The sequence below is a fragment of the Nomascus leucogenys genome, chromosome X (assembly GCF_006542625.1).
Source record: "Nomascus leucogenys isolate Asia chromosome X, Asia_NLE_v1, whole genome shotgun sequence".
Classification (NCBI taxonomy): Eukaryota; Metazoa; Chordata; class Mammalia; order Primates; family Hylobatidae; genus Nomascus; species Nomascus leucogenys.
Genome location: NC_044406.1, coordinates 36,539,955 through 36,545,915, shown reverse-complemented (window position 1 = coordinate 36,545,915; position 5,961 = coordinate 36,539,955).

Here is a 5,961-nt window from a genome sequence, read left to right as displayed (position 1 = left end):
GCAGGAGGCGGAAGTTGCAGTGAGGGGCGAGATCGCGACACTGCACTCCAGCCTGGGTGAGGGAGTGAGACTCTGTCTGAAAAAAATAAATAAATAAGTCAGCCCGAAATACCAGATCTTATTCTTTCTACATAACTATATTTTTGTACTCATTAACCATGTCCACTTCCCCAGCCCCCGCTTTTCCCAGCGTCTGGTTACCATCATTCTACTTCACTTAACATAATGTCCTGCAGTTCCATCCATGTTGTTGCAAGTGAGAGGATCTCATTCTTTTTATGGCAGAATAGTACTCCACTGTGCATATGTACCACATTTTCTTTATCCATTTGTCTGTTGATGGACACTTAGGTTGCCTCCCAATCTTGGCTACTGTGAATAGAGCTGCAATAAAGATGGGAGTGCAGACATCTCTTCAATACAGTGATTTCCTTTCTTTTGGGTATATACCTAGCAGTGGGATTGCTGGATCATATGATAGTTCTAATTTTAGTTGTTTGAGGAACCTCCAAACTGTTCTCCATGGTGGCTGTATTAATTCACATTCCCACCAACAGTGCTCGAGGGTTACCTTTTCTCCACACCCTCCAGTGCTCCAGGGTTCCCTGTTCTCCACACCCTCGCAGGCGTTCCTTATTGCCTGCCTTTTGAATAAAAGCCATTTTAACTGGGGTGAGATGATGTCTCATTGTAGTTTTGATCTGCATTTCTCTGATGGTCAGTGACGTCGAGCACCTTTTCACATACCTGTTTGCCATTTGCATGTCTTCTTTTGAGAAATGTCTATTCAGATCTTTTGCCCATATTTTAATCAGATTATTAGACTTTTTTGTATTGAGTCATTTGAGCTCCTTAGATATTCTGGTTATTCATCCTTTGTCAGGTGGACAGTTTGCAAATGTTTTCTCCCATTCTGTGGGCTGTCGCTTCACTTTGTTGATTGTATCCTTTGCTGTGCAGAAGCTATTTAACTAGATGCGATCGCATTTGTTCATTTCTGCGTTGGTTGCCTGCGCTTGTGGGTTATTACTCAAGAATTATTACTTTGCCCAGACCAATGTCCTGTAGAGCTTCCCCAGTGTTTCTTGAATTCTTCGTTGGTAAAACCAGGCTGATTATACTAGTACCACCTATCGTTGAGAGATGTGGACAGAATTGAATAGCTACAGAAATAGCAAGTGCATAGGGCAGAGCCTGACACATAGTGAAGGCGAAATATATGTAACCTCTTTGCTCCTTCTCAACGATTTTCCTCTCAGGATCTTTTCACACATTCCTTTACCTGGAACTGTGTTTCCCTATGACTTGCCTTGCCTTCATTCAGGTTTCTGCTCAAATATCACCCAGAGAGGCCTTCCCCAACCCACCATCTCAGGGAATAAAGGGCATTTTGTTTCCCTTTGTTCATTTTATTTGACTTTATTTCCCACTTTATAATATATGTGCATGTGATGTCTCCTCCAATAGGATCAAAGTGGCCCAAGGGAAGGCAGTTTTTCTTTTTTGCTTATTGCAATATCCTTGGTTCCTATTAGAAGCACAGCAAACTTTCAGAATGGTCTGTCGACTAAGTGAAAAAATAGTTGGAAGAGGTGCTTACTATTACCATCCTCATCTTACAGATGAGGTGAAATAATGTCATACAGCTAATAGATAGTAGAGTCAGGATTGAACCTCTGCACTCAGACACAACATCCCTCTCTCCAACTAGAGTGTACTGTGTTTGCAAGTGACTTCAATGTTGGATGCAAATGGCCCTCAAATGTCAGATCTAAAAGTTGAAATTGCGAAACACAGACATTTCAAAGACCGACAGTTGTGTTCCGTTATGTTCGTGCTTCAAATAAGTAAAATGTCCTGTCATTGACGATGAAGAAATTAAACGATCAGCATATATCAGTTCCATGCCATCATGCATGTGAAATCAGAAAACTCAAAAATACTTTATCTCAGTGTTCAAAGAGCAAATGAAAAAATGCTCAGAAAATATCAGAATTTTGAGAAATATCTTCTGTATAATGAAAAATCCCTTGGGCCATGAAATATTAATGAAACTTCATAAAGAAACAAAATGATGGCTGTGTCTTTGCCATTCAAATTCAGTCTTGCCTGTGATACCTGTCTACTGAAATGAGAAGGCAACCTTCTAGAAATCTTACAAATCACAAAACGAAGGTTGGGGTGACCAAAATTTTAGAACATCAACCTTGGATATATCCACTGGAGACAAGAAAGCATTGTGTCATAATCAGTAGTACATGTGTGCATTATTCCTTTAACATAAAATAAGAAAAATAAGAGTTCACTTACAATTACATATCACTCCGTATTTCTTTCTTTGGTTTCATAAATGCCATTGTTTAAACAAGGTGACAATGGGACTAGTTTACAGTGCCAAATACTAGTAAATAAATGGACTATTTACACAATAGATGTGAAAAATATAACGGTATAGCATAATGTTCCTTTCTGTCTTTTGACACGGCAATTTATGGTAACTCTTTTTAGAAAAATTCTTACTGGATTTTAAAATTTTGTTGGCTATATTATTACTTTTTATCATACACAACCAGAAGACTTTTTAAAAGGCATATGCAGAAACAGCAGTAATAACCACACAGATATTTACCCACATTAAAAAAAAAAAAACCCACTGGCTTGTTTCATTCTGTCACCCAACATAGTAAGATATTTTTATTTTTTCTGTCATAACTCTTCTCTGAACTGCCCGCCATGTTAGAACTTCCTTTTTTCTTTTCTTTTGTGCAGTGGCTAATCAGCACTCCACCAGACTTATAATTTACTTAAACATATCCAGTTCTCCTCTTCCCAAGGCCACATTAGAGTGCCTCCTGGCATCAGTCCAATGTAATGACATTGAACTAAATATCCTCTCAACAAAAGCGTTTGAGCATGGATTTTACTTCTACCTACAGTAGGTTTTAGATTGTAGAAGTCGATTTCCAGGTTTCCAGAAATGTGCATTTCCTTTCTATACATAAGGCTTGCTTTGTTAGTCAATCGGGTCCTTTGTATCAGTGATTCCTCCGATAGACTGTTCATGGCTAAAGTGTCCATAATTCTTAAACACTCTGAAGCACACTGGATGTCATCGTATGTTACATCGCTCTTTTTCGGGAAAAAGGTTTTTAAAGGTCAAGGGTAATTTGAACTTGCATTGTTGAAGTTGGATTTCCTATAAGTTAAATTATTAGCAAAGAAGTTGAGAAAGTCCTGTTTGATGTGGAAGGCTTTTGCTAGTGACTTTTTTCTCTTGATTTCTCAAGCAGTCTTTTTGCCAAAAAAAAAAAGTGTCTTTTTTTTTTTTTTTGCCATGTCAGTTTTCATTGCAACCTACACATAACATGGAACAATTCAGGGGCAGTCCGTTGATAGGTTCTTAAGCTCTTTATGGCCTCTTCAAGGACCTTCACACAGTTTTGGAGAAATGGCATATACATTTCTGCTTTACTGTATCTCTCGTCTCCATTTTACTGTAATCCTTTTCTTTATTCCTATCTTCAGCACATTTCCAAATAAGAGAAAGACATTCTTCTTGTCTCACACTTTGAAAATATGATTTTATGGGCAGCTGGACATCTTAACATCTTTTCCATGGTTGGCAGCAATGACAGACATCTTATAGTCCCATGTCTCTGTCAAACCTCATTACTTACTTCCGCATGTTTGAGGAAACTAAAAAGTGGCAACAAACCTTCACTATATAGGTCTCAAAATCACAGGTAAGCAAATCACACTTTTCTTCTCATCAGTGTTGAGTACATGGTGTGCGGCACATTTAACAGGTAAGAGCGTTTCATTTTCTTTGATAGGAAGTTTGTAGGCTGGATGGATTCTGCCAAATTGTACATTTGCTCTGTCTTTCCACTATGCAGATCGATGAGCAAAGCTGAGTTTGTATTTGGGAAGATATCAGCAATCTTTTGCTCTATGTGTCTGCGGTTTCATTAAAATCTTCACAGGAATCAAGAAGACTATTTGCAACTGCATTTTCCAAATCGAATTACGTAAGAGCTTGGGGGAGATGTTTTGGTCATTGCCATTGGATGGACACATCACTTGACACACTCTAGCAAGCATGATAGTTGGTAAGATCTGACAGAATAAGCTCTACATGCATTCTAAGGTCCCAACACATCTGTGATCAAACTTTCTCTTATTCATGTACAGAACATGTTTGTTGCAAACTCTGAATGTAACTTCACTCAGCTTCATAGAGCAATCAAGGAAATGGAAGCACACTGTGTGTGGGGTCAGTGTGGTATGCCTACAATAATTCAGCAGCCTCCGTTTTCAGTGGGACATTGCTGACTTTTTTGGGAGTCTTTTGGTTGCTTTCACATCCCCTTCTCCACCATACCTGACCCCAAATTATTTCTGCATTTTGTGTAGTGTTTTCTGGTTTTGTCATTTACCTCCCTAGTCCAGTCTTATGTGTTCTTCCATCTGTCACTAAAATAACACAATACTTTGTCTGTATTTTTTTTTTTTTTTGGTCATGCTGGCAGTGGTACTGTCATCATTCTCGTTTTCATGATGTGAATTCTTAGATCTGTACTCACAATGTACAGTGAATTCACCGTATTCACGTTAAAAGTTAAACCAGCACTATCGCAATTCAAGTCACAACTGTTGATCCACAGACAGAGTGCTAAAGCTCAGGAATACAACATGCTTAAGTTGCGCACTAAATTCACATCAGAATGTCACCATGTGTAATCCATTATTGGGGGCCCCAAATCATAGTTGCCAATATCAGCAGTGAGGGCATAAAAGCAACCGTGGAGGCCGGGCACGGTGCCTCACACCTGTAATCCCAGCACTTTGGGAGACCGAGGCGGGCGAATCATGAGGTCAGGAGTTCGAGACTAGCCTGGCCAACATAGTGAAACCCCATCTCTACTAAAGATACAAAAGATTATCTGGGCATGGTGGCAGGGCCCTGTAATCCCAGCTACTCGGGAGGCTGAGGCAAGAGAATCGCTTGAACCTGGGAGGCGGAGGTTGCAGTGAGCCGAGATCACGCCATTGCATTCCAGCTCCGGCGACGGTGCGAGACTCCGTCTCAAAAAAAAAAAAAAAAAAAAAGAAAAAAAGAAAAAAGAAAAAGAAAACAACAACAACAACAACAAAAACAACTATGGAAACATGGAAAGTGGATAATCTGTGCGGTGTCCATTTCACACTAAAAACAGGGTTACTTTCAGCCCCTATATTGAGGGCCACTTGTAAGAAGCCTGTCCCTCCTCCCACCCCAAATTTCTACACCCATCTGTGAAACCTGTGTCTTTGCATGTCCCTCAGAGAGGTTTCCAGGACACAGGAATCTCAGTGCTCATGTCAGGATAGTCAACTTCAACCATTTCAGCGGAAAGCCTAGTGAAATTTATCTAAAATGTGAGGTTTGGGAGAAATCTCATCTGAAATCATGTACCAAACCTTATGGGTACATGCTGTGTGTAGCCATAAGAATGGGTTGAGAGAAGGAGGTTAATGCAAAAATACTCAGATGAACATGTATTCGAATTTGAAAGGCGTTGACCATGGAATGCTGGGAAGAAAGTCTGAAATTTTAGCCAACGATTCAGATAATTTTGCAAATGTTTTACTTTGGGGACAAGTCATCATGTTCAATTATCTCCGGCTGGTGCCATAAAGGATATAAAGCAAATATTTGAAAGTCTTTTCTCAATAAACTTTGTTTACCATCTTACTTCAAGTAACCTGTGGAAAGAAGCAACATTCTGAAAAGCTAGAAATTGAAATAATGAAAGTGTGAAGACTCCCTGGACCCAGTCAGCTCCTTATATCACCGCAGCTGCAAAAGAGTTTGGAAGTTCTGGCCGGGCGTGGTGACTCACGCCTGTAATCCTAGCACTTTGGGAGGCCGAGCAGGTGTATCACCTGAGGTCAGGAGTTCGAGACCAGCCTGGCCAACAT